The sequence below is a fragment of the Salvelinus alpinus genome, chromosome 27, assembly GCF_045679555.1.
Source record: "Salvelinus alpinus chromosome 27, SLU_Salpinus.1, whole genome shotgun sequence".
NCBI lineage: Eukaryota > Metazoa > Chordata > Actinopteri > Salmoniformes > Salmonidae > Salvelinus > Salvelinus alpinus.
In genome coordinates, this window is record NC_092112.1 from 41,906,979 (window position 1) to 41,926,817 (window position 19,839).

General features: G+C 45.7%; 1 protein-coding gene across 4 annotated transcripts in view; it reads left to right on the plus strand.

Annotated features, from left to right (window-relative positions):
• Positions 1-19,839, plus strand: part of LOC139556583 (MAM domain-containing glycosylphosphatidylinositol anchor protein 2-like) — a 362,908-nt gene that overhangs the window by 286,751 nt on the left and 56,318 nt on the right. The window lies entirely within an intron of this gene.

Genomic DNA, 19,839 nt, shown 5'->3' on the forward strand with positions numbered 1-19,839 from the left:
TGGTTGTTGATTATTGCTAGAAAGCCATTTTCAAGTCTTGCCCTAGATTTTCAAGACAATTTAAGTCAAAACTGTAAGTAGATAACGTCATTGTAGACTCCAGTGTAGATATGGCCTTGTGTTTTAGGTTATTGTTCTGCTGAAAGGGGAATTTGTCTCCCAGTGTCTGTTGGAATGCAGACTGAACCAGGTTTTCCTCTAGGATTTTGCCTGTACTTAGTTGTATTCCGTTTCTATTTATCAAAAAACAATCCCTAGTCCTTGCCGATGACAAACATACCCATAACATGATACAGACACCATCATGCTTGAAAATATGAAGAGTGGTACTCAGTGATGTGTTGGATTTGCCCCAAACATAACGCTTTGTATTCAGGACTAAATGTTAATTTCTTCGACACATGTTTTGCAGTTTTACTTAAGTGCCTTGTTGCAAACAGGTTGCATGTTATGGAATATTTTACTTTGCACATGCCTTCTTCTTTTCACTCTGTCATTGAGGTTAGTATTGTGGAGTAGCTACAATATTGTTGAACCATCCTCAGTTTTCTCATCACAACTATTAAACTCTGTAAGTGTTTTAAAATCACCATTGGCCTCATGGTGAAATCCCTGAACAGTTTCTTTCCTTTCCGGCAGCTGAGTTAGGAAGGACATCTGTATCTTTGTAGTGACTGGGTGTATTGATACACCATCTGAAGCCTAATTAATAACTTCACCATGCTCAAAGGGATATTCAGCATCTGCCTTTTTTATTTGTACATATCTACACTATATATACAAAAGTATGTGGACACCCTTTCAAACTAGTGAATTCGTCTATTTCAGCCACACCCGTTGCTGACAGGTGTATACAATCGAGCACACAGCCATGCAATCTCCATAGCCAAACATTGGCAGTAGAATGGCCTTACTGCAGTGACTTTCGACGTGGCACCGTCATAGGATGCCACCTTTCCAACAAGTCAGTTCGTCAAATTTCTGCCATGCTAGAGCTGTCCACGGTCAACTGAATGTGCTGTTATTGTTTTTATTTTACCTTTATGTAACTAGGCAAGTAAGTTAAGAACAAATTCTTATTTACATTGAGGGCCTACCAAAAGGCAAAAGGCCTAAAAATAAATGTAATTAAAATATAGGACAAAACACACATCACGACAAGAGAGGCAACACAACACTACATAAAGAGAGACCTAAGACGACAACATATCATGGCAGCAACACATGACAACACAGCATGGTAACACAACATGACAACAACATGGTAGCAACACATGGCAGCAGCACAAAACATGGTACAAACATTATTGGGCACAGACAACATCACAAAGGACAAGAAGGTAGAGACAACATTACATCACTCAAAGCAGCCACAACTGTCAGTAAGATTGTCCATGAGTCTTTGAATGAGGAGATTGAGATAAAACTGTCTAGTTTGAGTGTTTGTTGCAGCTCGTTCTAGCTGCAGCGAAGTGAAAAGACGAGCGACCAAGGGATGTGTGTTCTTTGGGGACCTTTAACAGAATGTGACTGGCAGAATGGGTGTTGTATGTGGAGGATGAGGGCTGCAGTAGATATCTCAGATAGGGAGGAGTGAGGCCTCAGAGGGTTTTATAAATAAGCATCAATCAGTAGGTCTTGTGACGGGTATACAGATGACCAGTTTACAGAAGAGTATAGATTGCAGTGATGTGTCCTATAAGGAGCATTGGTGGTGGCCAAATGGTAAAGAACATCTAGCTGCTCAAGAGCACCCTTACCTGCTGATCTATAAATTTAGTCTCTGTAACCTAGCATGGGTAGGATGGTCATCTGAATCAGGGTTACTTTAGTAGCTGGGGTGAAAGAGGAGCGATTAAGATAGAGGAAACCAAGTCTAGATTGAACTTTAGCCTGCAGCTTTGATATGTGCTGAGAGAAGGATAGTGTACCATCTAGCCATACTCCCAAGTAGTTGTATAAGGTGACTACTTTAAGCGCTAAACCCTCAGAGGTAGTATTCACACCTGTGGGGAGAGGAACATTCTTCCTACCAAACCACATGACTTTTGTTTTGGAGGTGTTCAGAACAAGGTTAAGGGTAGAGAAAGCTTGTTGGACACTCAGAAAGCTTTGTTGTAGAGTGTTTAACACCAAATCCGGGGAGGGGCCAGCTGAGTATAAGACTGTATCATCTGCATATAAATGGATGTGAGAGCATCCTACTGCCTGAGCTGTTGTTGATGTCAATTGTGAAGAGCATGGGGCCTAGGATCATTCCTTGGGGTACACCCTTGGTGACAGGCAGTGGCTGAGACAGCAGATGTTCTGACATTATACAGTGCACGCTTTGAGAGAGGTAGTTAGCAAACCAGGCCAAAGACCTCAGTGACACCAATACTCCTTAGCCAGTCCACAAGAATGGAATGGTCTACCATATCAAAAGCTTTGGCCAAGTCCATAAAAATAGCAGCACAACATTGCATAGAATCAAGGAGAATGGCGACATTGAGGACCTTTAAGGTTGCAGTGACACATCCATAACCTGAGCAGAAACCAGATTGCATACCAGAGAGAATAGACATCAAGAAATCCAGTGAGTTGATTGACAAGTTTTTCCATCACTTTTGATAAACAGGGCAAAATAGAAATAGGCCTATAACAGTTAGGATCAGCTTGATCTCCACCTTTAAATAAAGGACGAACGCTGGCTGCCTTCGAATAAATTGGAACCTCCCCAGAGAGAAGAGACAGGCTTGGCGATTATAGGGGCAGCGGAAAGTGAAGTGGAAATGTCTAGGCACAACAACGGCAAGCTCACAGAACGGGACAGCAGAGTGCTAAAGCGCGCAGCGTGTAAAAATAATCTGTCCTCGGTTGCAACACTCACTACCGAGTTCCAAACTGCTTCTGGAAGCAACGTCACCACAATAACTGTTCTTCGGGAGCTTCATGAAATTGGTTTCATGGCCGAGCAGCCGCACATAAGCTTAAGATCACCATGCGCAATGCCAAGCGTCTGCTGGAGTGGTGTAAAGCACTCTGCCATTGGACTCTGGAGCAGTGCAAACGTGTTCTCTGGAATGATGTATCATGCTGGCAGTCCAACGGACGAATCTGGGTTTAGCGGATGCCAGGGGAACGCTACCTGCCTGAATGCAAAGTGCCAAGTGTAAAGTTTCGTGGAGGAGGAATAAAGGTCTGGTGCTGTTTTTCATGGTTCGGGCAAGGCCCATTAGTTCCAGTGATAGGAAATCTTAATGCTACAGCATACAATGACATTCTAGACAATTTTGTGCTTTGGGGAAGGCCCTTCCCTGTTTCAGCATGACAATGCCCCCGTGCACAAATCGAGGTCCACAAAGAAATGATTTGTCGAGATTGGTGTGGATTAACTTGACTGACCTGCACAGAGCCCTGACCTCAACCCCATCAAACACCTTTGGGATGAATTGGAATGCTGACTGTGAGCCAGGCCTAATCGCCCAACATCACTGCCCGACCTCACTAATGCTCTTGTTGCTGAATGGAAGCAAGTCCCCGCAGCAGTGTTCCAATATCTAGTTGAAAGCCTTCCCAGAAGAGTGGAGGTTGTTATAGCAGCAAAGGGGGGACCAACTCCATATTAATGCCCATGATTTTGGAATGAGATGTTCGACGAGCAGGTGTCCACATACTTTTGGTCATGTGGTGTATTATTCGGTGCCCTTCTTTATGAGGCATTGAAAAACCACCCTGGTCTTTGTAGTTGAATATGTGCTTGAAATGCACTACTCGTGTGGGGTACAGAGATGGGGTAGTCAATAAAAAAATCATGTTAACCACATTTTTACTCCTGCACTTATAGGCTTGCCATAATGAAGGCAAAAACATTTCTAAAAACATAATTCCACTTTGACACTATTGGGGTATTGTGTGTAGATCAGTGACACAACATCTTAATTTAGTCAATTTTAAAGTCAGGCCATATCACAACAAAATGTGGGAAAAGTTAAGGGGTGTGAATACTTTCTGATGTCTGTTAGCTAATCTAGTTAAGGACCTGTGATTGAGAAGCACTCTGACACTGACTGTGCTGCTAGCTTGTCACACACCGTCTGCGTGCCTGCCTGCGATGCTGTGTTCTTCAACCTGAAATGATCTGCTGCCTTACTGCTGTAGTTTTGAATTATTCCATTTTACTGCAGCTCATCAGAGCTGTGAAAGGCTACTGCTGCAGTGCTGAGCGGCTCCAAGCCCCAGTGTGCTAGTGTGTGTGTGTGTGCGTGTGACTGTGCAAATAGCTAATTACTGTACCCTAGGCCAAGGAATGGGCCTAGGACTGCACTACCTTCCACTACTACACAACCGCAGGCTAGCGGAAAGGCTGTATGCTAGGGATTGGCTTCCCCAATCAAAAGCCCTGGATTAACACCAAGGTTGGCGCTAAAGTAAAGGACAGGGCTACCGCAAACAGGGCTATCGTAGACAACCCTGAGACTAGTCGAGGACAGGAATAAGTACAACAAGGCCCTCTATGACCTCTGCAGAGTCATCAAACGAGCAAAGGGACAATATAGGAAAAAGGTGGGATCATATAACACAGGCTCCGCCGCCCGCTGCATGTGTTAGGGGCTACAGTCCATTACGGAAGACCCAACTGTGATCTCCCAAACGATGCGTCGTTACCAGATAAACGCAATGCATTCTATGCACTCTTTGACAACAACAACATGGTGCCGGGTGTGAGGGCCGACCCAGAGGATTGGGTGATCTCGCTCTCCGAGGCCAACGTAAGAAAGCTCTTCAATCAGGTCAACACCTGCAAGGCTACGGAGCCCAACGGTATTCCAGGACGCGTTGTCAGAGCATGCGCAGAACAGCTGGCAGGCATATTCACGGTAGTTTTCAACCTCTCCTTGTCCCAGTCTGTAATCCCCACTAGTTTTAAGATGACCACCATCATTCCTGTCCCCAAGAACTCTAAGGCTTCATGCCACAATGACTACCGCCCTGTAGCACTCACTTCTGTAATCATGAAGCGCTTTGAGAGACTGGTTCTGGCACACATTAACTCCACCATCCCAGACACCGTAGACCCATCCACATCAACGGGGCAGCAGCGGAGCAGGTCGAGAGCTTCAAGTTCCTCTGTGTCCAAATTACTAAAGACTTCAAATCACAAAAGACTTAAAAAATCCTCTAAAAGTTTTACAGCTGTACCATTGAGATAGTTTGATTGGGTTGCATCAATGCCTGGTATGGCAATAGCACTGCCCTCGATCATATGCCGCTACAGAGGGTGGTGCGCACAGCCCAGTACATCACTGGGGCCGAGCTCTATGCCCTCCAGGACATGTATTTTTATTTTATTTATTTAACCTTTATTTAACCTCTACTTCATCACCCTCCCGGATCCGGGATCCTCCTCATCAAAAAAGCTGACTAGCATAGCCTAGCCTAACGGGACAGGGATATCATATAATATAATTTTCATGAAATCACAAGTCCAATACAGCAAATGAAAGATAAACATCTTGTGAATCCAGCCAATATTTCCGATTTTTTAAGTGTTTTACAGCAAAAACACAATATAGAATTATATTAGCTTACCACAATAGCCAAACACACAAAGGCATTTATTCACCGCAAAGGTAGCTTTCGCAAAAACCAGCAATAGATATAAAATTAATCACTAACCTTTGGACAACTTCATCAGATGACAGTCTTATAACATCATGTTATACAATACATTTATGTTTTGTTCGAAAATTTGCATATTTAGAGCTGCAAATCGTGGTTATACATTGTGAATACGTAGCAAAATTTCCCCAGTGTAACGCTCGTCTTCCTCCTCGTCTGAGGATGAGCAAGGATCGGACCAATATGTAGCGTAGTGTGAATACATCTTGATTTATTTGTGAAAGACGAACACGAAGAACACTTGACAAAATAACAAATCGACGTGAACAGACCTGTACTTGAGAACATCAAACAAGAACGCACGAACAGGAAGGAAACACACGAACGAACGAACGAACGAAACAGTCCCGTGTGGCACAAACACTGACACAGGAATAATCACCCACAAACAAACAGTGAGAACAGCCTACCTTAATATGGTTCTCAATCAGAGGAAACGTAAAACACCTGCCCCTGATTTAAGAACCATATCAGGCTAATACAACGAACCCAACATAGAAACACATAACATAGAATACCCACCCAGCTCACGTCCTGACCAACTAAACAAAGACAAAACAAAGGAAATAAGGTCAGGAACGTGACACCCAGAATGTCCGGAGATATTACACACTCACCTAATCTGACCAAAGCACTCATCATAAACTTTACATAAAAATACTTGTTGTATGGCAAATGAAAGATACACTGGTTCTTAATGCAACCGCTGTGTTAGATTTAAAAAAATAACTTTACCACAACATACAGCTTGGGGTATTGTGAGACAGCGCTCACCAACACGGCGGAGAATAGGCATCAACATATTACACAGAAATACGAAATAACATCATAAATGTTTTCTTACTGTCACGATCGTCGTTACGTGAAAGAGAGGAGGACCAAGGCGCAGCGTGAAATGAACACATATTTAATCAACGAAGACGAAGAACACTTACAAACTAAACAAAACAACAAACCGACGAACGTGAAGCTATATAATGACAAGTGCAGACACAGGCAACTTACACATAGACATAGACAATCACCCACAAACTACCTAATGACTATGGCTGACTAAATATGGCTCCCAATCAGAGACAACGATAGACAGCTGTCTCTAATTGAGAACCAATCTAGGCAACCATAGACATACATACACCTAGACTAGACACTACCCCATAAACATACAAAAAACCCTAGACAATACAAAACACATACATCCCCCATGTCACACCCTGACCTAACTAAAATGATAAAGAAAACAAAGATAACTAAGGCCAGGGTGTGACAGTACCACCCCCAAAGGTGCGGACTCCGGCCGCAAAACCTGACATAGAAGGGGAGGGTCCGGGTGGGCCTTCTTACGGCGGTGGCTCGGGTGCGGGACGTGGACCCCACTCCACCATAGTCAATACCCGCTTTGGTGGCGCCTCTGGAGCGAGGACCCTTACAGCGAGTCCCGGACTGAAGACCATCCTAGAGGGCGCCACTGGACGGAGGGGCGCCACTGGACGGGGGGGCAGCTTTGGACTGAGGGGCAGTTCCGGACTGAGGGGCAGCTCCGGACTGAGGGGCAGCTCCGGACTGGAGGGCAGCTCCGGACTGGAGGGCAGCTCATGACTGGAGGGCAGCTCATGTCTGGAGGGCAGCTCATGACTGGAGAGCAGCTCATGACTGGAGGGCAGCTCATGACTGGAGGGCAGCTCATGACTGGAAGGCAGCTCATGACTGGAGGGCAGCTCATGACTGAGAGGTAGCTCATGACTGGAGGGCAGCTCATGACTGAGAGGTAGCTCATGACTGAAGGGCAGCTCATGACTTAAGGGCAGCTCATGACTGGCTGGCCGCTCTGGCAGGTCATGGCTGACTGACGGCTCTGGCAGGTCATGGCTGACTGACGACTCGTGCAGGTCATGGCTGACTGGTGACTCTGGCAGGTCATGGCTGACTGATGACTCTGGCAGGTCATGGCTGACTGACGACTCTGGCAGGTCATGGCTGACTGACGACTCTGGCAGGTCATGGCTGACTGACGACTCTGGCAGGTCATGGCTGACTGACGACTCTGGCAGGTCATGGCTGACTGACGACTCTGGCCGGTCATGGCTGACTGACGACTCTGGCAGGTCATGGCTGACTGACGACTCTGGCAGGTCATGGCTGACTGACGACTCTGGCAGGTCATGGCTGACTGATGGCTCTGGCCGGTCATGGCTGACTGACGGCTCTGGCCGGTCATGGCTGGCGGGCGGCTCTGGCCGGTCATGGCTGGCGGGCGGCTCTGGCAGCTCCTGACTGGAGGGATAGAAAACACTCTGAAGTTTCTAAAACTGTTTGAATTATGTCTGTGAGTATAACAGAACTCATATGGCAGGCAAAAACCTGAGAAGTTCCACTTCCTGTTTGAATTTTTTCTGAGGGTGGCAGATTTTCAACCAAGCTCTCATTGAAATTACAGCGAGATATGGATGAGTTTTCACTTCCTACGGCTTCCACTACATTTCAACAGTCAATAGAACTTTGTCTGATGACTCTAATGTGAAGGGGGGCCGAAGGAGACAGGAATTAGTCACCACTGCCACGAGCTGACCATGCTTTGACCACGCGCGTTCACGTGATAGGCAGCTCCGTTCCATCTCTCAACTGAATTCAACGTAATTCTCCGGTTGGAACGTTATTCAAGATGTATGTTAACAACATTCTTAAGATTGATTCAATACATCGTTTGACATGTTTCTACTGACTGTTACGGAACTTTTGGACATTTCGTCATGTTATAGTGGACGCGCTTTGTGACTTTGGAATTGTTTACCAAACGCGCTAACCAAAGTAGCTAATTGGACATAAATAACGGACATTATCGAACAAATCAAGCATTTATTGTGGACCTGGGATTCCTAGGACTGCATTCTGATGAAGTTCATTAAAGGTAAGGAAACATTTATCATGTATTTTCTGGTTTCTGTTGACTCCAACATGGCGGCTAATTTGGCTATTGTTCTGAGCGCCGTCTCAGATTATTGCATGGTTTGCTTTTTCCGTATTTTTTTTTTTTTAAATCTGACACAGCGGTTGCATTAAGGAGAGGTATATCTATAATTCCATGTGTATAACTTGTATTATCATCTACATTTATGATGACTATTTCTGTTGAAACGATGTGGCTATGCAAAATCATTTGATGTTTTTGGAACTAGTGAATGTAACGCGCCAAAGTAAACTCAGATTGTTTAATATAAATATGAACTTTATCAAACAAAACATGCATGTATTGTGTAACATGAAGTCCTATGAGTGTCATCTGATGAAGATCATCAAAGGTTAGTGATTAATTTTATCTCTATTTCTGCTTTTTGTGACTGCTATATTTCGCTGGAAAAATGGCTGTGCTTATTGTGGTTTGGTGGTGACCTAACATAATCGTTTGTAGTAATAATCTGAGTACGGCGCTCAGAGACCAACACAACCCAAGAAGATATCCGCCATGTTGGAGTCAACATAAGTCAGAAATAGCATTATAAATATTCACTTACCGTTGATGATCTTCGTCAGAATGCACTCCCAGGAATCCCAGTTCCACAATAAATGTTTGATTTGTTCCATAAAGTCCATAATTTATGTCCAAATTCCTCCTTGCTGTTCGCGCGTTCAGTACACAATCTAAACTCACGACGTGCAGGCAGGTCCAGGCAAAAGTTCAGACGAAAGTCATGTTACAGTCCGTAGAAACATGTCAAACGAAGTATAGAATCAATCTTAAGGATGTTTTTAACATAAATCTTCAATAATATTCCAACCAGATAATTCCTTTGTCTGTAGAAAAGCTATGGAACAGAGCTCGCTCTCACGTGAACGAGCGTCACGAGCTCAAAGCATTCTGCCAGACCTCTGACTCATTCCCCTCTCATTCGGCCCCACCTCACAGTAGAAGCATCAGACAAGGTTCTAAAGACTGTTGACATCTAGTGGAAGCCTTAGGAAGTGCAACATGACCCATATCCCACTGTATCTTCAATAGGGAATGAGTTGAAAAACGACCAACCTCAGATTTTCCACTTCCTTGTTGGATTTTTTCTCAGGTTTTTGCCTGCCATATGAGTTCTGTTATACTCACAGACATCATTCAAACAGTTTTAGAAACTTCAGAGTGTTTTCTATCCAAATCTACTAATAATATGCATATATTAGCAACTGGGACTGAGTTGCAGGCAGTTTACTCTGGGCACGCTTTTCATCCAAACGTGAAAATGCTGCCCCCTATCCAGAACAAGTTAAGAACAAATTATTATTTACAATGATGACCTACTAAAAGGTAAAGGCCTCCTGATGGGTACGGGGGCTGGGATTAAAAATAAAAATAAATAAAATAAAAATACAGGAAAAACCACACATCACAACAAGAGAGACAACACTAAACAGTGTACAACCATTATTGGGCACAGACAACAGCACAAAGGACAAGAAGGTAGAGATACAATACATCACGCAAAGCAGCCACAACTGTCAGTAAGAGTGTCCGTGATTGAGTCTTTGAATGAATAAATTGAGATAAAACTGTCCAGTTTGAGTGTTTGTTGCAGCTCGTTCCAGTCGCTAGCTAAAGCGAACTGGAAAGGCGAACGACCCAGGGATATATGTGCTTTGGGGACCTTTAACAGAATGTGACTGGCAGAACGGGTGTTGTACGTGAAGGATGAGGGCTGCAGTAGATATCTCAGATAGGGGGGAGTGAGGCCTAAGAGGGTTTTATAAATAAGCATCAACCAGTATTTATATCAGGCGGTGTGGTAGGAAGGCCCGGAAAATGGTTAAAGACTCCAACCACCCAAGCCATAGACTATTCTCTCTGCTTCCGCACGGCAAGCAGTACCGGTGCAGTCTGGCACCAACAGGCTCTTGAACAGCTTCTGTCCCCAAGCAATAAGACTGATAAATAGCTAACAAAATAGCTACAGACTATCTGAGTTAACCTTGTATCCTTATTGACCTTTTATTTTATTTTTTTGCACTGTCTTTATGCACACTCACAGGGCCCTACACTCTCACACACACACTCACTCTATCTGATCACTCACACATAATATGCACATACATTTATACTGACTCTACACACACTCACATACAAACTGCTGCTATCCGCTTATCTTATTCCCTGTTGCCTAGTCACCTTACCCCTATACATACAGTATCTACCTCCATCACTCCAGTACCCCTGCACATTGTAAATATGGTATTGGAACTGACCCTGTATATAGTATGCTGACTTACTTATTGTGTTCTTCATATTTCTTCTTATTTCTCATGTTTTTGTTTGTAGTATTACAATGTTATTGATTATTGTATTGTTGGGCTTTGAGTTTGCAAGAAAAGCATTTCACTATACTTGTGCATGTGACATTGAAACTTGAAACTGGCATATGAAATATTGTTGGAATTACCATGCTGCGATCTGTATCACTCTCAAACTTTGTGATTCTTCATATAATGAATAGAGGAACTGTGTTGAATGAGTGAGTGAGTGGACATCCCTAGGCAGATCATGTAATCAAAGCAGGGACATCGAGAATCTGATGAAAAGATATGTCATTATTACACTGTTATTATACCATCTGAGGTTAGCTAGTTGATAGGAAATAGAATTGTCCATATGTTCCATAGTGTTTTTTGAGTTGCAGGAAAGTAAGATAATGTCTATGGAGCAACATTAGACCAATTTCCCATAGACCTAGATTGAGTTAGACCTAACTCATCATTGTCTTCTGTGATGATGTCTATGACGATGACGATGGCCTAGTCCACAGATTTGGGTCTGACAGTAAGACAGGATGAGCAATCGCTCCTATGAGGGCCAAATAACAGAGGATAGCAGGTTTGCTGTGTGTTTGTTGGTGAAAACTGCTTAGTGTCCCATGCTGGCTGGGGTACGAAGAATGGCAGTGTCACCACTCTCCCACACTCTCTTGGATTCTGCTGTTGTGACAAAGTCAGCAGCTGTTTGCTGATCCAACAGCCCTTCCAAAACAGATTGAATGTGTAGGTGACCACCTTACTGTCACACACATTGGCAGTATGGCAACGGCTCTCTATTATAGGTTGCTTTTGTGCTGAGATATCATGTCTGCATCACGTTTCCCCTTGCATCAAACCTTCACTAAATCTGACTTTGAGTATATCCAGCACTGTGCTGTGTGTGACCTCTCTATCGCCCCTCTAGCCCAGGTCAGGGGGTCACTGGTAAGCCAGTTGTGTGATTATGTTCTCTCTCCTGTCTGTGTCACTGTGTTCAGGGACAAGGCTGAGCCACCCCCTGCAGTTTACACTACTACTGTTAAACTCATCCAATGCAGAAGCTCAGGGTGAGGGGAGTCAAGTCACTCTTGCCAATTTGTCCTCTTCTATTCTCCTCTCCTTCCCTCTCTCAATGCAGGACACAAGCTGGAGTTTGAAGAATAGTGATAGCCGGTGGATGCATCCACAGAGAGCTAGAAAGAGAGACAAACAGAAAGACAGAAAAAAAGAGAGAAAGAGAAAACTCTTCAAATGAAGGACACACGAATGTGATCCCAAAGTTATTTTGTCCTTGAGATTCAAGCAGTTTCTAGAATTCAGTGATTATTCCGATGGGTGGTTTTGAGCCATGAACACGCCGTCACACAGTCTTTCTCAGAAAGAGATGGCTGCTCTCCAAAACCAGACCCTTTAAATGTGATTGATGTGAATTTTGGAGAGCAAGCGGTGGCCGGGATTGTGGATTGTCTGTTTATGAATGGTCGGGTTGCCTTTGAACGATCTGCTTTGTAATACAGTTGCGGACCAGCGGACAGGGCAGCCTGCCAAGATGAAGTCTCTCTGTGTGTGTGTGTGTGTGTGTGTGTGTGTGTGTGTGTGTGTGTGTGTGTGTGTGTGTGTGTGTGTGTGTGTGTGTGTGTGTGTGTGTGTGTGTGTGTGTGTGTGTGTGTGTGTGTGTGTGTGTGCGCCTGCGTGCATGTGTCCTGGCCGGCCCCTAATGTGTGTGGCGGTCAATGAACTCATATCGTATCACAGTGAACATGGTGGATTTGAAACGAGATGCACTGGCAGACATCTAGTAGACATTTCTCACTGGAGTATGTAAGGTTATTCAACAGAATTGTAAATGAATAAAGTGATACTATGTCCAGACTAGTATGTCAAAGTAGACAGTGTGCAGTGACACACCACTGTGTTTATCTTTGTTGCATTTGGATGGAAAACACAGTCTGTGTCCCAAATGGTACCCTATTCCCTACATAGTAAACTACTGTCCCAAACAGAAAAGTAATATATGGCAATATGCAGTATGTATATCACTTATGTTTATATGGACATATATGGTGGAATCAATATATGCCCATATATGCTTATATATGCATCCACACATATAAGTACATATACTGAATGTCACATATATGGTGAAATTGTCACGATCGTGTGGAGGAGAGACGGACCAAAACGCAGCATGTGAAAAATAAGCCATCTTCTTTTATTATAACGACGAAGATGAACATGAAACGAAACACTTAGACAAACTATACAAAAACAACAAACGTGAAGCTACAAACGCAAGTGCACACACAAACTACTTACGTTCAACATAGACAATTCCCCACAACCAGCTAAAGCCTATGGTTGCCTTAAATATGGCTCCCAATCAGACAACAATAACCAGCTGTCTCTAATTGAGACCCAATTCAGGCAACCATAGACTTTCCTAGATACCTACACTCAACCATAGACACAGCTAGACTACTATACTAAACATAAACCCAACTACTCTAATAAACCCCCTAAACCTTACAACCACCCTAGACACTACAAAAACCACATACATTCCCCATGTCACACCCTGACCTAACCAAAATAATTAAGAAAACAAAGAATACTAAGACCAGGGCGTGACATAACCCCCCCCTTAAGGTGCGAACTCCGGGCGCACCAGCACAAAGTCTAGGGGAGGGTCTGGGTGGGCGTCCGTCCACGGCGGCGGCTCCGGCACTGGTCGTGGTCCCCACCCCACCATAGTCACTACCCGCTTTCGTAGCCTCCTCCAAATGGCCACCCTCCACATTAACCCCACTGGATTAAGGGGCAGCACCGGACTAAGGGGCAGCACCGGACTAAGGGGCAGCACCGGACTAAGGGGCAGCACCGGACTAAGGGGCAGCACCAGGATAAGGGGCAGCACCAGGATAAGGGGCAGCACCAGGATAAGGGGCAGCACCAGGATAAGGGGCAGCACCAGGATAAGGGGCAGCACCAGGATAAGGGGCAGCTCCGGACTGAGGGACGGCAGCTCCGGACTGAGGGACGGATCCTGGCTGGATGACGGCTCTGGCGGATCCTGGCTGGACGGCTCTGGCGGATCCTGGCTGGACGGCTCATGGCTGGCTGACGGATCTGGCTGCTCATGGCTGGCTGACGGATCTGGCTGCTCATGGCTGGCTGACGGATCTGGACGCTCATGGCTGGCTGGCGGCTCTGGCAGATCCTGTCTGGTTGGCGGCTCTGGCTGGTCATGGCTCGCTGACGGCTCTGGCTGGTCATGGCTCGCTGACGGCTCTGGCTGGTCATGGCTCGCTGACGGCTCTGGATGGTCATGGCTCGCTGACGGCTCTGGCTGGTCATGGCTCGCTGACGGCTCTGGCTGGTCATGGCTCGCTGACGGCTCTGGCTGGTCATGGCTCGCTGACGGCTCTGGCTGGTCATGGCTCGCTGACGGCTCTGGCTGATCCGTTCTGGCGGAAGGCTCTGGCTGATCCGTTCTGGCGGAAGGCTCTGGCTGATCCGTTCTGGCGGAAGGCTCTGGCTGATCCGGTCTGGCGGAAGGCTCTGGCTGATCCGGTCTGGCGGAAGGCTCTGGCTGATCCGGTCTGGCGGAAGGCTCTCGCTGATCCGGTCTGGCGGAAGGCTCTGGCTGATCCGGTCTGGCGGAAGGCTCTGGCTGATCCGGTCTGGCGGAAGGCTCTGGCTGATCCGGTCTGGCGGAAGGCTCTGGCTGATCCGGTCTGGCGGAAGGCTCTGGCTGATCCGGTCTGGCGGAAGGCTCTAGCGGCTCCTGTCTGGCGGAAGGCTCTAGCGGCTCCTGTCTGGCGGAAGGCTCTAGCGGCTCCTGTCTGGCGGACGGCTCTGTAGGCTCATGGCAGACGGGCGGCTTTGCAGGCTCATGGCAGACGGGCGGCTTTGAAGGCTCAATACAGACGGGCAGTTCATGCGGCGCTTGGCAGACGGACAGTTCAGGCGCCGCTTGGCAGACGGGCAGTTCAGGCGCCGCTTGGCAGACAGGCAGTTCAGGCGCCGCTTGGCAGATGGGCAGTTCAGGCGCCGCTTGGCAGACGGGCAGTTCAGGCGCCGCTTGGCAGACGGCAGACTCTGGCCGGCTGAGACGCACTGTAGGCCTGGTGCGTGGTGCCGGAACTGGAGGTACCGGGCTAAGGACACGCACCTTCAGGCTAGTGCGGGGAACAACAACAGGGCACACTGAGTTCTCAAGGCGCTCTATAGGACTGGTGCGTGGTACCAGAACTGGTGGTACCGGGCTGAGGGCACGCACCTCAGGACGAGTGCGGGGAGAAGGATCAGTGCGTACAGGGCTCTGGAGACGCACAGGAGGCTTGGTGCGTGGTGCCGGGACTGGAGGCACTGGGCTGGAGACACGCACCACAGGGAGAGTGCGTGGAGGAGGAACAGGGCTCTGGAGACGCACTGGAAGCCTGGTGCGTGGTGTCAGCACTGGTGGTACTGGGCTGGGAACACACACCACAGGGCTAGTGCGAGGAGCAGTAACAGGACGCACAGGACTCTGGAGACGCACAGGAGGCTTTGTGCGTGCTGTAGGCACTGTCTTAACCAGACGGCTAGCACGCACCTCAGGACGAGTATGGAGAGCTGTTCCCGGTGACATTAAATCACCAACACGTTCATTCGGACGGATGCCGTGCCTCATGCACCAAACCAATACATCCCTCATAACTCTCTTCTCCAATTTCTCCATTAACTCCTTTACTGTCTCTGCGTCACTCTCCTCCAAATCCGCCCTCACCGGCTCCTTACGGTAAGCAGGAGGAGTTGGCTCACGTCTCCCGACTGACCCAACTAAACTACCCGAGAGCCCCCCCCCCCAATAAATTTTTGGGTTTGACTTACGGGCTTCCAGCCTTGTTTCCTTGCTGCCTCCTCATATCTCCGCCTCTCTGCTTTCGCTGCCTCCAGCTCAGCTTTGGGGCGGTTATATTCTCCTGGTACTTCGCGGTCCAGAATTTCCTCCCAATTCCAATAGTCCTGTGTAGGTGGGTCCTGTTGTTGTTTCACACGCTGCTTGATCCTTGTTTGGTGGGGAATTCTGTCACGATCGTGTGGAGGAGAGACGGACCAAAACGCAGCATGTGGAAAATAAGCCATCTTCTTTTATTATAACGACGAAGATGAACATGAAACGAAACACTTAGACAAACTATACAAAAACAACAAACGACCGTGAAGCTACAAACGCAAGTGCACACACAAACTACTTACGTTCAACATAGACAATTCCCCACAACCAGCTAAAGCCTATGGTTGCCTTAAATATGGCTCCCAATCAGAGACAACAATAACCAGCTGTCTCTAATTGAGACCCAATTCAGGCAACCATAGACTTTCCTAGATACCTACACTCAACCATAGACACAGCTAGACTACTATACTAAACATAAACCCAACTACTCTAATAAACCCCCTAAACCTTACAACCACCCTAGACACTACAAAAACCACATACATTCCCCATGTCACACCCTGACCTAACCAAAATAATTAAGAAAACAAAGAATACTAAGACCAGGGCGTGACAGAAATATACAATAATTGGAATTCCAATTCATCCCAAAGGTGTTCGATGGGGTTGTCAAGTTCTTCCACACCGATTATTCCTCCTTCACCAAACATTTCACTTTTAGCACTATGCATTGGGGCAGGTAGAGTTCTCCTTGCATCCGCCAAACCCAGATGTGTCTGTCGGACTGCCAGATGGTGAAGCGTGATTCATCACTCTAGAGAATGCGTTTCTACTGCTCCAGGGTCCAATGGCAGCGAGCTTTATACCACTCCAGCCGATGTTTAACATTGGGCATGGTGATCTTAGGCTTGTGTGCAGTTGCTCGGCCATGGAAACCCATTTCATGAAGCTCCCGACCAACAGTTATTGTGCTGATGTTGCTTCCAGAAGCAATTAGGAACTCGGTAGTAAGTGTTGCAACTGAGAGCAGACGATTTTTATGTGCTACGTGTGTCAGCATTGGATGGTCCCGCTCTGTGAGCTTGTGTGGCCTACCACTTAGAGGCTAAGCCGTTGTTGCTCCTAAACGTTTCCACTTCACAATAACAGCACTTACGATTGACCGGGGCAGCTCTAGCAGTGCAGAAATTTGACGAACTGACTTGTTGGAAAGGTGTCATCCTATGATTGTGCCATGTTGAAAGTCATTGAGCTCTTCAGTAAGGCCATTCTGCTGCCAATATTTGTCTATGGAGATCGAATGGCTGTGTGCTCAATTTTATACAACTGTCAGCAATGGGTGTGGCTGAAATTGATGAATCCATTAATTTGATGGCGTGTTCACATACTTTTGTATATATTGTGTATATGTGCATATATGTATAATACTTACATGCTCATATGTGTGACAGATGTAGTATTAAAATGTGTATTACATATATCAATAGGTGTAGAACTTACAGTGAAATGCTTACTTACAAGCTCTTAACCAACAATGCAGTTTTTTTTTAATACCTACAAAAAAATGAAATAAAAGTAACAAATATTTAAAGAGCAGCAGTAAAATAACAATAACGAGGCTATATACAGGCGGTACTGGTACAGAGTCAATGTGCGGGGGCACCAGTTAGTCAAGGTAATTGAGGTCAAATGTACATGTAGGTATAGTTATTAAAGTTACTATGCATAGATAATAAATAGAGAGTAGCAGCAGTGTAAAAGGGTGAGGGGCAATGCAACTAGTCTGGGTAGCCATTTGATTAGATGTTCAAGAGTCTTATGGCTTGCTGGTAGAAGCTGTTTAGAAGCCTTTAGAAGCCTAGACTTGGCGCTCTGGTACCGCTTGCAGAGAGAACAGTCTATGACTAGGGTGGCTGGAGTCTTTGACCATTTTTAGGGCCTTACTCTGACACCACCTGGTATAGAGGTCCTGGATGGCAGGAAGCTTGGCCCCAGTGATGTACTGGGCTGTACACATTACCCTTTGTAGTGCCTTGCGGTCGGAGGCCGAGCAGTTGCCATACCATGCGGTGATGCAACCAGTCAGGATGCTCTCGATGGTGCAGCTATAGAACCTTTTGAGGATCTGAGGACCCATGCCAAATCTTTTCAGTCTCCTGAGGGGGAATAGGTTTTGTCGTGCCCCCTTCACGACTGTCTTGGTGTGCTTGGACCATGTTAGTTTGTTGGTGATGTGGACACCAAGGAACTTGAAACTCTCAACCTGCTCCACTACAGCCCCATCGATGAGAATGAGAGCGTGCTTAGTCCTCCATTACCTGTAGTCCACAATCATCTCCTTTGTCTTGATCACGTTGAGGGAGAGGTTTTTGTCCTGGCACCCCACGGCCAGGTCTCTGACCTCATTCCAATAGGCTGTCTCGTCGTTGTCGGTGATCAGACCAGTGTCGTGTAAATTCAGTACTGCGAGAGAATTAGTCATTTCTTCAAACAATCATCTTTATTTAATATCGATTAATTATTGCAATAATGAGGCTGGTCGACCCCCTACCCTTGAGTGTTGGATCGAGTAACCTAACCTTTACACAAATGCAGAGTACTATATGTAGCTGACACTAACAATGCTTAGTCATGGTTGGTTCAACCCCCCTCATGCAGACCGAAGAGCATCATAACCCACTCTCTGTTCATCCTGTCATTATCTGCAAGTGGGTTGTTGTCTTAACCCCACCCTGGCTTAGTTTCCCAGCTGCAAGGATGATTTAGGACAATGAGTCTATCTCTATCTCGGTGACGCCCACCACATCTTGTCTATGTAATGCGGTCTTTAACTCATTTGTCAGCTCAAGCCATCTCTAGTGACCATACGCCCAGATTAGCTGCAGGAAACTAGAGTGTAGACCAGGAAAACACAGACACTAGCAGGACAGAAATGTCTTACTATTAGTTAAATTTGAATTGTTAGAACCTCTTAACTTCTCTGCGCTACGGATCCCTTTTACGGGATCATTTTCCTAAACAACCGCTGAATTGCAGGGCGCAAAATATTACAAAAAATATTTATAATCATGCAATCACAAGTGAAATATACCAAAACACAGCTTAGCTTGTTGTTAATCCACCTATCGTGTCAGATTTTGAAAATATGCTTTGCAGCGAAAGCAATCTAAGCTTTTGTGAGTGTATCAATCAATGCTAGGACAGCTAGCCCCAAATGGCATGGTCACGAAAGTCAGAAAAGCAATAACTCCCCAAATACAGGTGTGCAAAGCTTGTAGCGTCATACCCAAGAAGACTCAAGGCTTTAATCGCTGCCAAATGTGCTTCAACAAGTACTGAGTAAAGGGTCTGAATACCTATGTAAATGTGATATTTCAGTGTTTTATCTTTAATAAATGTGCAAACATTTCTAAAAACCTGTGTTTGTTTTGTCATTATGGGCTATCGTGTGTAGATTGATGAGGGGTAAAAAAACGATTTAATCCATTTTAGAATAAGGCTGTAACGTAACAAAATGTGGAAAAGTCAAGGGGGTCTGAATACTTTCCGAATGCACTGTTTGTCACATTTATATATGGGTCTTAAATATATAATAATATAGTTTTAAATATACGTCACTTCTTGGATATATAAGACCATATAGGGCTATATATTACTTTTCCATATTGGGTTGACCCGGGCTGGGCTCTGGTCAAAGGTAGTGCACTATATAGTGAATAGGGTGCCATTTGAGACACACAAACTGTAATCACATACCAAGCGTCCACTTATTTCTAGGACTCCAGCAGATTGTCAAATCTAGTTAGTCTTGTAATGCATTACAGTATACTGACTCAGTAAAGGGCATTTGTACAAGACATTGCTAAGAGGTGTACCTGCAAGTGTACAAGCGAAGAGTACACTCATAAGCACTATCCCTAACTAACTTGATTATTGATTGAATCGTTTACTCTCCATGATGAAATGCA